The sequence below is a fragment of the Schistocerca serialis genome, chromosome 7 (genome assembly GCF_023864345.2).
Source record: "Schistocerca serialis cubense isolate TAMUIC-IGC-003099 chromosome 7, iqSchSeri2.2, whole genome shotgun sequence".
Classification (NCBI taxonomy): Eukaryota; Metazoa; Arthropoda; class Insecta; order Orthoptera; family Acrididae; genus Schistocerca; species Schistocerca serialis.
In genome coordinates, this window is record NC_064644.1 from 605,851,798 (window position 1) to 605,872,453 (window position 20,656).

The 20,656-nt window shown below is 44.7% G+C and overlaps 1 protein-coding gene across 1 annotated transcript in view; it reads left to right on the forward strand.

Annotated features, from left to right (window-relative positions):
- The window catches only part of LOC126412045 (uncharacterized), an 84,903-nt gene extending 64,677 nt beyond the window's left edge, over positions 1 to 20,226 (forward strand). The window contains exon 8 of the mRNA XM_050081425.1: positions 20,001 to 20,226. The gene's annotated coding sequence lies outside the window, so the exon portion shown is untranslated. The remainder of the gene's footprint in view (positions 1 to 20,000) is intronic.
- Positions 20,227 to 20,656: the final 430 nt, after the last annotated feature.

The following is a 20,656-nucleotide window of genomic DNA, read 5'->3' on the forward strand; positions in this document are numbered from 1 at the left end:
TTCTTTCCCCACTGAGTCGCAGAAAGATGGAAGTCAACGTCAAAATTGTACACGATAGAGTACCCAGTGCTCTGCTGCTGTCAATTTATTAGGTTGTAAGAGCCAGGTGTACCTGTGTTGTTCTGTGCATCTCTCATGGACTGTACATGTTGTCTGTCCAATATATGAATGGCTACACTCACAGGGGGTCGTATAAACCCCAGGCTTCCGAAGCACCAAATCATCTTTAATGTAACCAGGAGTGTTGCTGTCTTTGGTCGAGGGCAAAAAATCACTTTCACTTTATGTTTGCTGAGGATCTGCCCCAATTTTGATAATAGGCTTGCAATGTATGGCAGAAAAGCTGTGGATTTAAAACTTTCCGTGTGTTCTTCTGCATTCCTGATGCTCGCTGTTGGTTTCATTTGTAGTGCCTTATGTATCTGCTGTGAAGGGTACCTGTTGGCTTCAAAAACTCTCCTAAAGTGTAGAATCTTTCTCAAGACTGCTTTGTGTACCAAGAGTTCTGAAAACACTTATCATCTGTGGAGGATGGTGGCAGCCATTTGCACATAAATATAAATCCATGTGGGTTGGTTTCCAATATACTACATGTCCCAAAGTGCCATCATCTTTGTGTCGTTCCAAAACATTCAAAAATGGGAGGCACCCACCTTTTTCAATTTCCAACATGATTTGAGGAGAAGGTGCTGGAATCTGCTAGCTTGAAGCACACAGTATTTCGAAGGTATGTTGAATGTTTGTAGTGTGGCCTCATGGTGAAGATAAATTAAAAGAATTTTTAAATCATCTGAGTTCTATCTGTAGACAAATTCGGTTCACGATGGAAATCGAAAAAGATGGGTGCCTCCCATTTTTGGATGTTTTGGTATGACACAATGATGGCACTTTGGGACATGCAATATATTGGAAACCAACCCACACGGATTTACATTTATGTGCAAATGGCTGCCACCATCCTCCGCAGATGATAAGTGTTTTCAGAACTCTTGGTACACAAAGCAGTCTTGAGGATGAGATTCTACACTTTAGGAGAGTTTTTGAAGCCAATAGGTACCCTTCACAGCAGATACATAAGGCACTACAAATGAAACCAACAGTGAGCATCAGGAATGCAGAAGAACACACGGAAAGTTTTAAATCCACAGCTTTTCTGCCATACATTGCAAGCCTATGATCAAAAATGGGGCAGATCCTCAGCAAACATAAAGTGAAAGTGATTTTTTGCCCTCGACCAAAGACAGCAACACTCCTGGTTACATTAAAGATGATTTGCTGCCTCGGAAGCCTGGGGTTTATACAATCCCCTGTGAGTGTGGCCGTTCATACATTGGACAGACAACATGTACAGTCCATGAGAGATGCACAGAACAACATAGGTACACCTGGCTCTTACTACCTAATAAATTGACAGCAGCAGAGCACTGGGTACTCTATCGTGTACAATAATGTTGAAATTTTAGCGTCGACTTCATCTTTCTGGGACTCAGTGGGGAAAGAAACAATTGAAATTCAGTTGGTGATGAATTTAATTAATAGAGATAGTGGCTTCAGGTTGGACAAATATGGAATCCAGCACTTACCGTGATAAACTCACAAAGACATCACAACGGTGTAGCTCGCAGTGATACATCAATATCACCACGTGGATCAATCGCGCAACCACAGATCTAATTTCACGCAAATGATATACCTCTCAGCCGCTGATCAACGTCTCTGGACTTGTGTACCCATGGCTGCATGTGCAGTAGCGTGGTCTACGATTTTAAAAGAGTGGAGTAAGTGCTGGAGTGTCAGTCACCTCGGTTCACTCTGAAGATGGCTGGCTGATATACAGCCAAAATATTAAAAGAAGTGGAATTTATGCTGCTGCACACCCGAAATTTTATGGAGCAGTCATTACGCTGCGAAAATGTGGGTTTATTATGAAATGTGATACCAGCCATTTATGGTTACATTAATATTAAAACACTGTGTATTGCCAGTGACTTCCCTCATTAGAGTTTTGCTTTACAGTTTTAATAAATTTGCTGTTAAAGTAAAGCTTAACCTACAAATTGTTCTAGGGTAGCAATGCACTATATGTGGAGGGGAGTGTGGAAGTTAGCAGTTCCAGACTTTCTGATGTTAATATCAACAATATTAGGAAAAGGTTGGGTTGTTTCACAATAAAGATGACATTGAGTTGTAGACAGGCACAATGAAAAGACTGTTTCACATTTAGTTTTTATCCAAAGCCTTTTTTGGGGAAGAAAGCACACACAAGCAAGCACATCTCATGTGCACATGACAGCCATCTCTGTCAGCTTGAACCAGAATTCAGCTGTTCAAACAAATTTCGGTCTTGCAGCCGGTCGTCGTTCAATACTTCGCAGTCTGCGACGGCTCACCTGAAGGTGAATGGCAGGTGCCCAGTTGAAATATCGTGCGAAGTATTGAACGACGACCGGCTGCAAGCCCGAAATTTGTTTGAACAGTCAATTCGCCGGGAAAATTTTAAAATTCACATCAGAATTCAGCTGTCACGATGAGTGACAAACTGGAGTGGGGCAGGGAAAGGGGAGAGAAATAGCAGGATATAGGTGGTGGTGGTGGAGGGGGGTGGGGGGTTGAGATGGGAGCACTGCCAGGCACAGTGTTGTGATGCTGTGGGGCTGGGTATTGAGAGCAGAAAAGAAGAGCAGCAGGGATGGGGAAAGACGGGCGGGTGTCCCGGAGAGGCAACCACACAGTGAGAGTGAGGGTACACGAATAGCGAGGAGGGAGTAGACCGCGGAGGGCGGTAGGTGTGGAGACAGTAAATTATCATAGGCTGAGGTGTGAATAATTTTGGGTGCGGAGAATGTGATCTAAGGATAACTCCGTATCTGCAATTCAGAAAAGCTGGTGGTGGAGGAGAGGATCCAGATGGTACAGGTTGTGAAGCAGCCATTGAAATCAAGCATGTTATATTCAGCTGCACTTTGTGCCACAGGGTGTCTACCATGCTCTTGGCCACAGTTTGGCAGTGGCCATTCATTGTGGTCTTTCACTGATAGCCTGGCCCTGACGGTGTACGATAAGCCTGTGATGGGATTGGGATAGGAAGTGCCGGGTGAGTGGATTGAACAGGTGTTACACCTGAATCTTCCAAGGTTGGGATTGGCATAGGGATAGACTAGGATGTTGTGGAGGTTGGGTGGGCAACAGAACACCACTTTAGGAGGGATGGGAAGGATGTTGGGTAAGATGCCCCTCACTTCAGGGCTTGATGATGGATCTTGATGAAGGTCGTGGTTCAGTTGTTCGTTGGCTGATGAAGATGACACACCTTTGTAACTGGCTCTTGGGAGTAGTGGGGAAATGGCATGTGAGGTACGCTTGCAGATTAGGTATGTCAGTAGTTCCTGTCATTGAAGGCCTTGGTGAGACCTTCAGCATATTGGGCAAGGGAGGTCTGGTCACTGCAGATATGCCATGCTTGGGTGGCCAAGCTGTATAGGAGGAATTTTTTGGTGCGGAAGGGATGACAGCTGTTGAAATGTGGGTACTGTTTGTGGTTGATGGGCTTAATGTGTGGATGGAGCCATAAGATAGGAGGTGATCAAAGTCCAGGAAGGGGACCTGCTGGATTTGGGATGACCAGGTGAAACAGATTGGAGAGAGAATGTTGATGTTGTGAAGAAATGAAGATAGTTTAGTCTTCTCCCTGAGTCCAGATAGTGAAGATACCATCCACGAGCCTGAACCAGACCAGGTTTGCTCTAGATGGCCCATAAACAGCTTGGGATAGGAGAGTGCACTGCAGATGCCCATGGCTGCACTGCAGATTTGTTTGTATACCTTCTCTTCAAAGGAGAAGTAGTTGTGTGTTAGGATAAAGTTATTGAGGTGTGTGAGGAATGAGGTATTGGGTTGGGAATCTGAAGGACGTTGGGAAATGTAATGTTCAATAGCAGCAAGATCATGGGCATGGGGGATGTTGGTATATATGGAAGTGGCGTCAGTGGTGACAAATAGGGATCCAGGAGATAAAGGGATAGGGATGGTGGAAAGACGGTGAAGGAAATGTTTAGTATCTTTGTCGTGGGAGGTTAGATTTTGGGCGATTGGTTGGTGGTATTGGTTACTGAGAGTTGAAATTCTTTCAGTGGCATCCAGGATTGTTGGGTTTGTCGATTTTGGTGAGCATGTAGAAGGTGGATGTGTGGGGTATTGTAGGGGTGAGGAGGGAAATGGATTCAGGAGAGATGTCCTGGGAAGGGCTGAAGGCTTTAACCACTGTGGACTTAGGGATCACTCTGGCAGAGTTTGTGGATGAAGGCGTCAGATAATTGGCAGAGGTCTTCTGCCAGGTATTCTCGGAGATTTGTGGCTACAGTGGAAGGAACCTTTGTCTGCAGGTAGGATGATTAGGTCAGGATTTATTTTGAGGTTGTGCCTGGCTGTCCTTTTTTCTGCTGAAGGTCAGTTTACTTAGGAAGAGACCTGGGGAAGGATTGTGAGGCCAAGTTAGAGGTAAGGAATTCCTGGAAAGTGACCGGAGGAGGAGGAGGGGGGGGGGGGGGGAGGAGGGGGTATCACGAGTGGATGGTGGTATTAGTTGGAAGAGGCAGTGCTCGATTTTGCATAAGGTTGGCTTTGGGTGGAGGGATTGGTGGCAGAGAAGTTTCCCCAGTGCAAGGACTGGGACAAGGAGAGTAGGTTCTGAACAAGTCCTAAAGTTAATTTTATATGTAGGTCAAAGGTAAGGGCTTTGGGTGAGAATGAAATTTCTGTGGGTATGAAGATTTTGATGGAAAGGTTAACAACAGTGTTAAAGTTTCGGCTCTGGATTGAATGGAGTATTGGAAGGGAGTTTTGGGGGTATGGCAGGCTGAAATGGTCAGTTAGGCAGGGTCTGGGTGCTATGAGTGATTGACGAGGAGTAACACTGTGGGTAGGATATGGCTTTTGATGGTGGTGCTCCAAGGCAGCAGTAGGATGTCAGCAGGTTGGATAACTTATGGGGGTGGTGTGTGGAATGCTCATACAGGTGCTGGAGAGCAATGGAATCAGTTTCAGAGATGTGGTGTATGTAGTAGGAATTGCACAGTACACTATCTTGTGGAGGGAGCAGAGGTGGTTCTGGAGTACCTGTGCCATGGATGCAGAGAAAGGAATTTTTATGGTTAGACCATTGGGGGTGGGGAGCATGGTTTAGGTAGCATTTAATGAACAGAACATGGGACTGAATTTTAACCAGGAAAAGAGATACTTATCTGAACTGATGCAGAAAGTTGTAACAGGAGTCAGTTTGACAGGGATGGCATTGGGGAATTGGGAATGGTGCAGAAATGGGAAAATTAAGGTGTTAAGTGGCTGTGAGGAGAGCTGGATAACAGAAAACATGCTTAAAATACATCAAAACATGTGCAAATGCATGAACACATGTAAAAAAAAAAATGTGGGAGGAAAGGATTGGTGGGAAGAATTTAGGGCATGAGATGCTGCACCAACAATCCATGTGGCTGTGTATCTGTGTGTTGTGTACAGATGAGATCATTGTGGCTTGGATGTCAGAGCATGTGTGGTTTGGAAGGCAGTGAAAAATTGCAGCTAATAAGAGAGAATGGACACTGAGAAGAGTAATGCTGTAGAGAGTATTAAAAAAGGAAAACATCACTGGGTTGCGGGATGGAAGAAAACCGTTAAGCAGATTCAGATAGTAGAAACTCCAGGTTGGAATGTCTTATACATTTAGCGTTTGACCAAAGCCTTCTTCATAATAGAAAATGCACAAAAATTCACACGAGCAAGTACACCTAATGCACACGTGATGGCCATCTCGGGCAGGTTGAACAGGAATGCAACTGTCACATTGAGTGGTGGCGCCAGCAAGGTGGAGGGATAGTAGTGTGTGTGTGTGGGGGGGGGGGGGGGGGGGGGGACACAAGAGCACTGTCTGACAGTGAGTGCAGGAACTAGATCAAGGGATGACAAGACTGCCAGGTACAGCATCAGGAGGCTGTGGGGATGGGAGGAGGGAGTGGAAAAGGAGAGGAGCAGGGAAGGGAAAGATGGGCAGGTCTGCTGGCAGAGGGCAAAACACAGTGAGAGTTAGGGGTGTGAACAGGGAGGAAATGATAGGACAGAGTGGGTGGAAACAGTTGGGTGGACAGTGTAGGGACAGTAGGTTACCATAATTTTAGGCCTAGATAATTTTGGAAGTGGTGAATGTATTGTAAGGGTAACTCCCATCTGTGCAATTCAGAAAAGCTAGTGGTGAGGGGAAGATATGATCCCCTGGTAAGGGGTTGGGGTTGAGAGTTGCATAGAGATAGATTAAGGTGACGCGGTTGTTTGGTGGTTAAAGGAACACCCTTTTAGGGACATTCTTTTAAGGAGGTGGCCTGCCCTATGCTACCTGTGGCAACCTGTTAATGGACCATCTAGAGAGAACCTCCCTAGCCTTCTAAACCCATGGTCTGGCTGTGTCATTGATGATATCTTCATGATCTATACTCAGGCAAACTATTTTAACAGCCATCTAAAGGAAACCTTCCTAGTCTCCCAAATCCCTGGTCTGGTTGTTTCATTGATGATATTTTCGTAATCTATACTCAGGGCCAAGACACTTAATCCTCATTCCTTCCCAACTTCAATACCTTCTCTCCCAACTGCTTCACCTGGTCCTTCTCAACGTAGCATGCCACTTTCCTGGACATTGACCTACTCCTCCCTGATGGCTCCATTCACACCTCTGTCCACATTAAATCTAGAAACTGCCAACAGTAACTGCAGTTAGACACCTGCTGTCCCTCCCACATGAAAAAGTCTCTCCCATACAGCTTGGTCACCTGGGGATGGCAATCTGCATTGGCAAGAACTCCTTTGCCCACTATGCTGAAGGTCTCACCAAGCCTTCACAGGCACATGCTGTCCCCCAGATCTAGACTACAAACAGGTCTCCAGTGTTTCCAACACACATCCAGTCCTCCTATGACCCGCAAGAACTAGCTACCTCTTTGTAGCTCAATACCATTCCACACTGGAACAAATGAACCACATTCGGTGTCAGGGCTTTGATTACCTGTCATCATGCCTTGAAATGAGGGAAATCCTACCCAAGATCTTTCCCAACCTTCCTAAAGTGGTGTTCCATTGCCCACCCAACCTCCACAGCATCCTAGTCCATTTCTATGCAATTCCCAATACCAGCCCATTGCCACAGGGATCATCCTCTTGTAGAAAACCCAGGCGCAAGACCTGCCCAATCCATGCACCCAGCACTTCCTATTTCAGTTCTGTCACGGGCTTGCCCTACGTCATCAGAGGCCGGGCCACGTGGGAAAGCAGCCATGTCATATACCAGTTATACTGCAATCATTGCACAGTTTTTATATCGGTATGACTACCAACCAGTTGCCCACAAGGATGAATGGCCACCACCAAGCTGCGGCCCCCCAGGGGGCTTGTCACTCTTTGGCGGGCTTGTGCTTGGCTGCCACAGGGCCCCAGCCTTTGCAGCACTTTGCCCTTCCGTGCTGCATGTCTATCCTCTTGCTATTCTTTTTCGCCTCCCTTGGGGAACATGTCTGGGGTATTGTTGGGAATGTTCTGCATTCTGTTCATGACCTGCGAACAGTCTCAACTTCCTTTTTGGCTCCTTTTGCCTTTCTTTGTTTCCCTTCTCTCGTTCCACCGCTTTGGCATTTGAGTATCCTCTTTTTTCTTCTTCCTTCCTGTGTGCTTCTGAAGACTGGCCCACACGTCTCGTGCGTAAAAGGTGACTGGGTAACGCGTAATTCCCAGCCCCAGGTTGACAGGTAGGGTACGCACGTACCCCCTGATACAAGCCAGGCCCAGGGAGCTGTAACCTTCGCAGATTGCCCATTGGTCCCTCTGTCAGGTGTTCGGGAGGTGTGAACAATCACCTGAGGTGGGTGCACCGCTTTGTGTAGGGGAGTTTGGAGGAGTGCGCCATCGGAGGCGCCGGCAACCGTGCTGGATTTCCTCGCGATGAGTCACTCGTCCTCTCCATCGACGTCGACGAAACTTACACGTAATGGCGCTACTGATTCGAAGACTCTTCCTGCTGCACCACAGTTCCTTGTGGTATCGTGTACTGAAGACAGTCAGTCCTTTGCTACCGTCAATCCATTTATTATTCAGGAAGGTGTTGGTGCAGTTGCTGGCCCTGTGAAATCCTGCTCTCATTTACAGAATGGCACTTTGCTTTTGGAGATGGCTTCTGATGCCCAAGCACAACTACTACTTGCTGCCTCGCTTCTCCACAGCTATCCTGTTAATGCGAGGCACATAGAACTTTGAATTATTCCTGTGGTGTAATTTGCGCCATGCTGCGTGACGATCTAACCAAAGCTGAAATACAATATTACCTCTCCGATCAGGGTGTCATTGCCATTCATCGTGTAACGAAAAAGGTCGATTCCTCCTCGGGGCCCACCTGCACTCTTTTCCTAACCTTCGATAGGGTGGTGCTGGCGTCAAAGATTCCTGCTGTGCAACAAACTGTCTTAACCCTCGCCTAATGGGGCGGAGCTACCTACTACACAACCGGCAGGCAGGAAAGGCCAGAAGGAATACTTCCTAGAAGACTTCCTCCGTCCCTCCAGGCAAACACCACCCAAGTCTTCCTCAACCCGGAAGGACTCGAAGACAAACGGTCTTCATCTTCACCAACTCGAAGATCCTGCTCGACGGTGACGCCACGTGGTCGCTTAGCCCGGCCGGCCTCTGTCTCGCCAGTGCACACCACCCAACTGTTTTTCAGTGTTGGACTTCACTGACTGACCCCAGAAGTATGCCGGTGCATGTGTGGACACCATGGGGCGGGATCCTCCTGCTTCTGTGCCCTGTGGTAGCAACTCTCCACCAGCTGTCCCTCGGTGGACACTAAGTTGACACCCCTTCATCTCTTCCTCCTCGTGAGTGTCCTCCAGTGGAACATTCGCGGCCTTCGGTCCCACAAAGAGCATTTGCGGCAGCTTCCAGCATTGTAGCAGCCCCTTGTACTTTGCCTTCAGGAAATGAAATTGCACCCTCAGAACCACTTTGAGCTTCCACATTACTTACCGATTCGTTTTGGCCTTCCCCCTGATGTCGGCATCCCATCTCGTGGGGGCGTCATGCTGTTTATACGGGATGTCCTTCGTAGTCAACCCATCTCCCTGACTACCCGTCTTCAAGCTGTTGCTGTTCACCTCTTCCTTCACCACCTGACTTTCTCCCTCTGTACCATTTACGTACTTCCGTCCTTCGATGTCACCAGGGCCGACTTCCTTCAGCTTCTTGGGCAGCTACCTCCACCCAATTTTGCTACTCTGTGACTTTAATGCGTATCATCCCCTTTGGAGTTCTCCCAGGACCTGCCAGAGAGGGGCCCTCTTGGCTGACATTCTTAACCAACTCGACCTCTTCCGCCTTAACGCTGGTGCAACCACTTTCCTTTCTGACTCCTCTGACATCTGTTCCCATGTAGACCTATCCTTTTGCACTACCCAGCTTGCCCATCATCTTGAGTGGTCCGTTATTTCTGATGCCTACTCGAGCAACCATTTCTCGTGAGCTCTCTGTCTGCCGACTCCTACCCCATCCACATGCGTGCGCAAATGGCAGCTTACTAAAGCTGACTGGCAGCTTTACTCCTCCCTGGCAACCTTCACAGAACAAGTTTTCCTCAGTTGTGATGACCAGATGGACTAGCTCACAAACATTATCCTTATTGCTGCAGAACGTTCCATTCTTCACACTTCCTCTTTACCATGCTGTGTCCCAGTCCTTTGGTGGACTGAGGCGTGCTGTGACGCAATTCGTGCACGGAGACGTGCTCTCCGCATTTTTAACAGCCACCCTACGCTGGAAAACTGCATACATTATAAACAGATGCGTGGAAAGTTTCGTTGAGTTTTTCGGTATGGCAAAAGAGCTAGTTGGATTTCGTTCACTGGTTCTTTTAATAGTTCCACACCTTCCTCTGTCGAGTAGGGCAACCTCCGAAGGCTCTCTGAAACCAAGATCCATTCCTCCATTTCCGGCCTGACAGTAGGTGCCACTTTCATTGTGGATCCTGTTGCTATCTCCAACACTTTGGGCAGCCATTTTGCGGAAGTTTCGAGCTCTTCCCACTATCACCCTACCTTTATCCATAGGAACGAGTGGAGGAGGCTTGAGCAATACCCTTCTCTTCTCCGAATCGTGAGTGCTACAATGCTGCCTTCACTGTGTGGGAGCTAGATCATGCTCTCAGTTCATCCTGGTCCTCTGCCCCAGGGCTAGACACTATCCACATTCAGATGTTGCAGCACCTCTCTCTTGTGGGCAAGCACTTTTGCTTAACACATACAACTGCATCTGGGCTGAGGGCACATTTCCTGGACACTGGCGTGAAGCCACAGTCATACCCGTACCTAAGCCCGGTAAGGACAAAAACCTTCCTTCTGTCTACCGCCTCCATCTCTCTTACCAGCTGCGTTTGCAAGGTGATGGAACGTACGATTCATGCCCGGCTGGTTTGGTGGCTCGAATCTCGCAATTTACTCACAAATGCACTGTGTGGATTTTGAGTGCGGCATTCTGCACTTGACCATCTCGTTATTTTGTCCACCCGTGTCGTGAATGGTTTTCTGCAGAAATCACAGACTGTGGCCGTGTTTTTCGATTTGGAGAAGGCTTACGACGCCTGCTGGAGAACTGATACCCTCCGTACTATTTACACGTGGGGCTTCCATGGGTGCTTGCCCTGTTTTCTACAGGCATTTTTACAAGACTGAGTTTGCAAGGTGCGTGGGGGTTCTGCTTTGTTGGACACCTTTTTTCAGGTAAATGGTGTGCCTAAAGGTTCTGTCCTGAGCATCATCCTCTTTGCTATTGCCATTAACCCTGTCATGGCCCGTCTCCTGCTGGGCATCTCCGGCTCCCTTTTTGTCTATGATTTTGCCATTATTGCAGTTCTCCACGGACCTGTCTCACTGAGCAGTGTCTTCAGCACTGTCTTGATCGTCTTCACTGCCGGAGCATCGCCAGTTGCTTTCGTTTTTCCACCGGCAAAACCGTCTGTATGAATTTCTGGCGGCACAGGTCTCTTACCTGGCAGCCCACCGTACATAGTCCCTCAGTGTCCTACGTGTCCTCAGTGGTACTTCTTGGGGTGCTGATCGAACCACCCTCCTCCATTTGTACCAGTCCCTTGTCCATTCGAAACTAGACTATGGGTACTTTATGCATCTGCACACCCATCCATTTTACGCCATCTCAACACTATCCATCATTGTGGCATCTGTTTGGCGACGGGCACCTTTTACACCAGCCCGGTTGAGAGTCTGTATGCTGAAGCTGCTGAACTACCACTGTCTTACCGCTGTGACTTTCTCCTCAGCAGTTATGCGTGCTATTTGTCTGCCGTGCGTTGCCACCCGTCCTATGCCTCCTCCTTTGACGGTTCCTTCGATCGTCAGTATGGGGCTCGTCTCTTTTCTCTGTTACCTCCTGGAGTCCACTTTCGCCACTTGCTACGGCAGCTTAACTTCATGCTACCTGCAGCTTTCCGCATGGGTGTGAACCCTTCACCACCTTGGCTTCATGAAGTGGCCCATATTAACCTTGGCCTTCATTCGCTTCCTAAGGACATTACTCCAGCCTCAGTCTATCGCCTCCAGTTTCACAACCTTCGCATGGAATTTAGCAATAGTGCCTTTGTATACACTGATGGCTCTCGGACTGACTGTGGGGTGGGGTGTGCATTCGTCATTGGCACCCGTGTCTTTCGATATTGGCTTCCGGCCCATTCCTCAGTATTTACAGCCGAGCTTTTCGCCATGTATCAGGGCGCGGAGTACGTCCGGCGACACAGTCTTCCCAATTGTGTCCTCTGCTCCGACTCAGTCAGTGCCCTCCAGTCTCTGTGTGCAGTACACTGCTCAGCCCTTAGTGCAGTGGGTACAGGAAAACTGTCACTTGCTCACTCTTGGTGGAGCCAACGGCATATTTCTGTGGATTCCTGGTCATGTCATTCTGCCAGGAAGTGACACTGCTGCCAAGGCTGCAGTCTTCTTTATGTCAGCCCGCGAGTACGTCTATTCCCTCTGATGATCTCTGCATTGCTGTCTGTCAGGCGGTGGTATCCCTGTGGCATTGCCAATGGGAATAAGCTTCGGCATATTAAGCCTCCCCAGGCACCAAAGACGACCTCCTCTCGGCGGGAGAGCTGAGAGGAGATAATTTTAGCTGGGCTGCGTATTGGGCACTGCCTTTTTAGCCATCATCATTTGCTCAGTGGTGCTGCCCCACCACTTTGTACGCATTGTGCCCAAGTTTTAACTGTCCGTTTTTTTTTTTTTTTTTTTTCGTTCCACCTTGTTTTTGCCATCTGATTTATCAGCTGTTTTAGCAAATGACGCACGGGCTGTCCCCCGCATTTTACTTTTTATCTGCTGAAGTAATATGGTGAAGGCCATTTAATTTTTAGTTTTGGATCAATACCATATTTCACAGTGCCTAATCTTGATAAGCAAATTGCGCAGTACTAGATAGGTAACACATTTTCCGATATGTATCTGTCCATATATCCACTGTACATTCATATGCATTCATACTTAACGGCCCGGATAATGCTGAGCATTATACTTAGTCATATTTCATTAGCTTGCCTTTCAGTGTTTTGTGCTACTATTATGTGATGGGGCAAAATGTTGGAAACACCTACATGCTCCAATTCTGAACAGACATTTACAAGCTTCTGACATTTCTACGCACCTCTTTAATTACTGTAGCTTTCACTAAAACTCTTAATGCTTCAGAACTAACACTTTGTCATGTACTACAGACAATGTTCCTTCCTGTAAGACAGTAGAGAAGCACTTGCCACAGTACATGCAGCTGACATCCTTATCAATCACTTTTCAAAATCTCTTCCAAACATTGTCACAACCACCGTCATTCACGCTCAGGATATACAGCAGAGTCCCACTAATCCAAACCCCAGTAATCCAAATGGTCAGTTAGTCCGAACATGAAAAATGTTAGTCAAAGTATGGAAAACTGTGCAGTAAACTGCTGTACATACACAGTATCTTAATTTACGCAGTACAGTACACATGTATTAGAAAAATTGGCAAGAAAACATCAGGCTTAAACAATGCATAAGAATAAAAGAAAAGTTGTCAATCTTACTAAAATGCAGCGGTCATTTTATCCCTGTAAAGGTTTCTTAAATTACCGCTACCAGTCACAAAATTTGTCAACTATTGTATTACTTATTTATTTAGTGACATGTTTTGAGGGAGTACCTCATCTACAGCCTAAATGGCATTACAAAAACAACTTTACAATAAGATCATACTGATGTACACTTCAGGCAAATGCCGGGATGGTTCCTTCGAAAGGGCACGGCCGATTTCCTTCCCTAATCCGAGCTTGTGCTCTGTCTCTAATGACCTCGTTGTCGACGGGACGTTAAAAACTAGTCTCCTCCTCCATACTAATGTTACATAGTCTTTTTATAAATGCAGTCCATCCTGTGGAAGAAGAGAAAACTTAGTAGGGGCGATGTCACTTTGGAAGCCGGACTGATGTTTGCACAAAAATGTTTTGTAACGGTCACTCACTTTGTTCTTCTGGCGTGGCAGTCTTGTTGTGATGTGCTGAGGTGTAATGGATTCAAATTCATTTTATCCCTAGTTTTTTGGATGACAGAAACTCTGTCATTGTTTTTGGTGTAATGAAGACAGTCTGTTATATGGCGCATAGTTGTGCCATCGTCTCATAAACATCAAATCAGCATTTGTAGCAGTGGGCTGTTGCTCCAAATAATGTAGCGTGTGGTCAAGGGCTTCTGCTGCATCACTGTGTGGCACCAGCTCTCGTTTGTCACTTTTAGGCTCATTGTCACTTCTGTCACAGCAGTCCACTTCTTCCTGGTCTTGAGTCACAGCAGCAACTAAATCAGCATCAGTAAGGTTCTCCACACATGCCCAATCCGTTGCCATCCACTCATATACATCTCCTTCACTAGCTTCTTCACATCCAGGGATTATCTGTATCATTTGTAGTAGATTTTCCACTTCATTTCAATTAGGTTTGTCCTGAAATTTGAGATGTCCACAGTTTTTTCCACGATTTTCTCAGAGTATTTTCTGAAATATACTGCCGTGCCTCAGCGGCCCAATAAACAACATCTGTCACATTGGTCTTTTTTATTTTGTCCACTAAAGGAATGCTATCATCCTTGATCAGCGTTCTTGAAAATTGTTTTCTGTAAATCGGTTTTAATGTTTGCAGTATGCCCTCGGCTATTGACTATAGAACTGATGTAACATTTGGCGGCAAAAACTTCGCCACAATTTCTCCATCACGTAATTCCTCAGTGCTGGGGTGAGATGGCGTGTTATCAATCAAAAGGATTGCACGAGGAGACAAATGATTTTTCTTAGAAAACTGTCGAACAGAGGGAACAAACTGGCCATGAAACCGTTCTTTGAAGAGCTTACCATCCATCCATTTTTTTCCGGTTGTGATAATATACAGGCAGGGGCTTCATGTTGCAGTTTTTAAAAGCTCTGGGCCTAGTAGATTTGCCTATCAGCATTAAAGGCAGCTTGTGATTACCAGCAGCATTGCTGCACGCTAATCAAGTCACACAATCTTTGCACATTTTAAAACCAGGAGCGAGTGTGGTCTTCTGCTTTTGATGCCAGGATTTTTGTTGACAATGCCCTAAATTTAAGGCCAGTCTCGTCAGCGTTATAAATTTGTTCGGGAAAATACTTTCTGTCTCTTATCATTTTTTCGAACTCACCCAAGTATTCCTTTGCTGCATTGTGGTCAGAAGAAAGCTTCTCTCCAGTAGTTGTTAGCTGACGGATTCCATGATGTTTCCTGAATCTGTCCAACCAATCCGTACTTGCACTAAAGGACTCATCACCTTTCATTAACTTGTTCAGGTAAACAGCCTTCTCCTAAACCAGTGCTCCACTCAAAAGGAGTTCCCCTTTCTCTTTCCTGCGTAAACCAAAGTAAAAGAGCTTCAACTACTTTAACATACTGTTACTGTTTCAAAGTCTGCCAAATTTAAAGTGTTTCTCCCGAAGACGTTGCACAGGACTGTTCAACCTTCACTTGATTCTTCTTCGAATCACAAATGGTTGCTTTACCAACACTCAGTTTCGATACATTTTCATCATTGTCTATCCGCTTCAAAGCATTCAGTTTTTCTTTGAGAATTAACATTGTATGTTTCTGTTTACTCGTGGCGAAAATACGTACACCACTACACAATACAACACAACTGTTATGCGTGCCAGCGATCGATAACTAACATAACCAAGCGCTTTGTAAGCCAACTGGCAGTGCACTGGCCTCAGACACTAGATAGGTCTCAACAATGCACAACAACAAGAGCAGGAAGTGAGACTGAGCCATTGTTGCCACACATGTTCCCATTTGTTACCATGGTGTACGTACTTATCTGCTTGGTATACTTCATGCTAGAAACTCATCACCGTAATTCCAGCTAATCCGAACAAATCGGTAATGTGAACAAGGTCCGGTTGCAATTAGTTCGGATTAATGGGACTCTACTGTATTATTTCAAATCAAGTTTCGCTTCCGCTCTTTCCTTCATCTAGCATTCATGTGCCAAGATCCTACAGTGGATAACTGAGCAGTGCTCAGGTAACTACAGTAGATAGCCGGGCAATTCGAGCATGAGATGCTTGGATGAGTGTCGTGGAAGTTGAGTGCAGTTGCCTTCTCAGCTGTATTGACATTTGATGGACTTAACACGGAAGTACACAGGCTGAGCAATTCGAGTGAGCATAAAGGTCAGATGCAGACCTCTAGTGTGCATGAAGTGTGATTGCTTGCTTTTGTGTGTGTGTTTTCTTTTCTGAAAAAGGCTCTGGTTGAAAGCTAAATGTGTATCAGTCTTTCATTGTGCCCTTTTGCAAATCAATGTACCATCTTTACGGTGAGTAGCAATCTATCCTTTCCCTAATATCTTTGATATTCCAAACTGGAGTTTCCATCGTTTGATATTAATATCAGATGTTAAGCTTCTTGACTTCCACAGCATTACCCTGTTAGATATATCATTGTGTCTGCTATTTTGCTAATGATGACATCATATCAGTGTGTTATGTGTTTATCCCAATTATTCTGCAGTGTTAATAAGCAATAGTGTATTTTGAACTTTGTCCCAAAGCTAAGCAATTAATATCCTTTGTATATGCCGATCAACTGTGAAGCGCTGCTTCTATTTGTTCAGTAGTGATTTGTTTTCATACATACCATCCTGGACTTACTACCAATGTACATATTGCCTGAAACAGCAGCTACATTCATGAAGAATCCTAATTGTTCTCATTAATGTATGACTGAAGGCAAAAATGAGTGATTTTTGTGTCTCATCATAATAAAGTTTATTTCTTCATGTTGTTATGGTTACTGGTGGATGTTTCTCCTACACACGACACATTTTTGACTAACAGTTCTGCCAGTCTGTCTCTCACCCCATTTTACGAGCAATCTGTTGGGCACAATTTTTTGTGCTGTCCATGGATTGTTTTTTACTGGAGCATCTGTCTGGTATTTGGGCTGAATTCTTCACTGAGCAATAAAAATAGAACCTCATGCCCATGTGGCTCCTACATATGGCATATTCTGACAGCACAGCCCTCTGGTGGCACACTCTTTATTCTGTGGATCACAAAGGAAACACTTGCATCTGGCGAGTTAGGTAGCACAGCAAACCTGTGGTACTGTGAGAGCCCAAAACTGGAGGCAGCCCAGCCAGCAAGTTGAGTGCGACAGTAGGTCGGTAGTATAACTGAAAACCAGAAATGACCTAAAGTTGTCAGGAGTCAAGCCTTCAGTATCTAGTTCCAAAAGTGTAGTCCAAGATGATAATTGTACTGTTATGGAGTGTGTTCAGTAGCTTCATAGATCTACATCTACATACATACTCCACTAGCCACAAAGCGGTGTGTGGCGGAGGGAACAATTCGCGCCAAAGTCACATTCCCCCTCCCCCTGTTCCACTCGTGGATCGTGCGAGGTAAAAACGATTGTCTGAACGCCTCAGTACGAGCTCTTATTTCCCTTATCTTTGAATAATGATCATTACGCGATTTGAAAGTTGGTGGTAATAATATATGCTCTTCATCCTCAGCGAAGATTGGATTTTGGAATTTAGTGAGCTGCCCGTTCCATTTTCCTGCAAGTGTGTCCCACTTCAAACTTTCTATGAGATTTGTAATGCCCTCACAATGGCCAAATGTACCAGTCACGAATCTTGCCACTCTTCTTTGGACCTTCTCAATCTCTTGAATCGGACCCAACTGCTAAGGGTCGCATACAGACAAACAATACTCTAAGACTGGACCAACTAACGTATTGTTAGCTATTTTCTTTGTTGAAGGACTGCATTGCTTCAGGATTCTACCAATAAACCGCAATCTAGAGTTCGCCTTACCTGTTGCTTGAGTAATCTGATCATTCCATTTGAGATCATTTCAAATAGTCACACCCAGATACTTCACTGATGTTACCACTTCCAAAGACTGATCATTTATTTTGTACTCGTACATTAATGGGGAATTTCGCCTTGTTATACGCAGTAGGTTACACTTACTAATATTGGGAGATAACTGCCACTCATTACACCACGCATTTATTTCCTGCAAATCCTCATTGATTTGTTGACAACTTTCGTGTGATACTACTTTCCTGTTGACTACAGCATCATCGGCAAACAGTCAAAGGCCACTGTCAATACCATCAACCAGATCATTTATGTAAATCGTAAAAAGCAGAGGACCTATTACGCTTCCCTGTGGCACACCTGAAGTTACTCTTGTTTCTGTTCTGAAGATGGTAAACAGAAGGCCGAAATTCTAAACCTAGCTTTCAAAAACTCGTTTACGATAGAGGACTGCAGCACTATTCCCCCTTTCAATTGTCAAACAAACGAAAGGATGGCTGACATAGTGTTTAGTGTATCTGGGATTGTAAAACAGTTAAGATCCTTAGACGCCAGAAAGGCATCTGGCCCAGACTGTTATTTTTGGAATCTGCAGATAAAATATTGCTTTCAAATTCTTTAAAAGAGTCTCTCATTGTCCTTCTGACAGCTGCTTTCATTTCACATAATTTCTGTTTGTCAGCGGGGCAGTGAACATTTAAAACGACTGTGCAAAATTCTCTGTTTTCTCAGCAACTTCCTAATATGTTTGTTGTACCAAGGTGGATCCTTTCCCTCCCCTATACTTTTGCTAGGCACATACTTCTCTAGCACATGGTGGACAATACCTTTAAATTCCGACCAAAGATGCTTAATATATGTGTCTCCCGCTGTGAATGCTTGGAGCTGACTATGAAGATATTCATTAATGACACTTTTATTTGCTTTCCCAAACAAGAAAGCTCTACGCTCTTTTTCCCCCCAACTTCCACCGACATAGAAGCGACAACGACTTTATGGTCACTAATACCTTCTTCTCGATTAACTTCCTCAAAAAGATCAGGTCTGTTTGTCGCCAAGCCATCTAATATGTTCCCATCTCGAGTTGGTTTTCTAACCAATTGCTCAAGGTTGTATGTTGAGAGTGCTCCTAAAATAACTTCACAAGAATCTTTGCTTCTGCCCCCTGTGATAAACGTGTAATTTTCCCAGTCAATGGATGCTAGATTAAAGTCTCCACCTATAACTAATGGATAATTTGGATATTTACTTCCTATGTACTCAAGACTTTCCCTGAAACGTTCTGCGACGTTTGTTGCTGATGCTGGTGCTCTGTAAAAACATTCTAATACAATGGTCAATCCTTGTCTGATTGACAGCTTTATCCAGACTATCCCACAGTCCGACGCAGTATCGATCTCAACTGCTTTTAAACAGCTTTTAACTGCAATGAACACACCACCTCCCATAGCATCAGTCCTATCCTTCCTAAACATTGTCCAATCACAGTTCAAAATTTCACTGCTTTTTATGTCTGGTTTCAACCAGCTTTTGGTACCTAATACAATATTGGCATTGCTTCTGTTTATTTTGGAGATTAACTTGGGGATCTTGCTACAGACCCTTCAACAATTTACTAACATGAGATTAAGTATATTTAAATCCTTTGGAATGACCTGTTTAGGCGAACTAACAATTTTTACAGTTGGCACACCCACATCAATGTCATGAACTAGTAATTTTTTGGGCCAGCGGTTTGTTTCCCATGGGGAGGAACCTAATCTAAAAAACCTCCATGTGCACGCCACAAATACTGTGCTACCTATGTAGCTGCCTCCTGTGTGTAGTGCACCCCTGATCTATTGAGGGGCGTCCTACAACCTTCCACCCCATAGCGTAGGTAGAGGGCATACACTCTACTGGTACCTCACATGGACATAATCTGAGGGCACTAAATTTTGTACCACTAGAGGCTGTGTCTCCAAGTCTATATCAGCATGTAGATATACTACCATGCAAAACATGAATCAAAATTGGGAAAGATTCTCTGTTGATTGGTACGCCACTTTGCTTCATCTTATTTAGTTCCTGCACAGTGATATTCTCAAATCTGGTGGTTGGTCGCCTTTGTGGTCTAGGATGGTTGTTTGCATTGCTGGTTACTAACACCAAGGTCTTGAGGTTGGTTCCTGGGGACCACATCAGTTTTATGTGCTTTGGGAAGGTCTGGAATTAAATTTATTCAGCATCATGGGCAAAATGTGTAGTTGCTTGAATTCAATAGTAAGCTACAGAAGTATCATCAGATAGAAAGGCTTGCTCCAGGCTGTGCACCAAATGATCTTTTCTTTATAAAAAATCTGAAGGCACTTATTTAAGCATTTTACTACTGAGTATTCCACCAAGGACTTTCCACTACCTTGGTACTATTGAGTTTGAACTGAAAAAAATCAAGAAATCCTTAAAGGTACATTTGTTAAATTTTCATTCCTGTGTCTTTCAGAACAGCATGTTAGACTAATGCCTTTTGTTTTGTTACTTATTAGTCTTTTGTGTTGTTTAGGTTCCTTAGTGAGGAGAACATCAGTATAAACACCAGCTTGAAGTGCTGCGTAGCTGTAAAACCCAGATTTGAATTTATTAGTAACTGGTAAGCCACTAATGATATCCTTGTCAATGCTGCTGCAGTCATGAAGTTTTGTTGTGAAGAGAAAAACAAAGTGTTTTCTGTATAGAACTGAATTATTCTCTTGTAATATAATTGTAACATAAATAAAATTTGGCAGTAATTTTTTTTCATTTGGAAAAAAGTGAAATATAATTTATCTGAAATTAAGAACTAATATACCGAGTGAGATGGTGCAGTGGATTCGTGTTTGGGAGGATGACAGTGTCCCTTTCCTCAAGTCAACCTATCTAAGAACTAATAGACTTTCGGCACTTTACCTGAAAAATTTTATTGAACATTGTTTCATTGGATGAGTTGATGTGTTCATACAAAAACAATTCTGTTTACTTGTAAGGTATTCAGATGAGTTGCAACATTGTTGAAACAAACACACAAACTGATTTGCGATTGCCATTCATTTACAATATTGGAATTATATTGCAAATTTCTTGGCACTGAGTTCTCAACTTCCTTGTATTGTGAAGTCAGTGAGTTACCAAGAATTTTGTATTTTGTGCTGACTAGATTCCTTATCACTGTGGAGCAGGTAG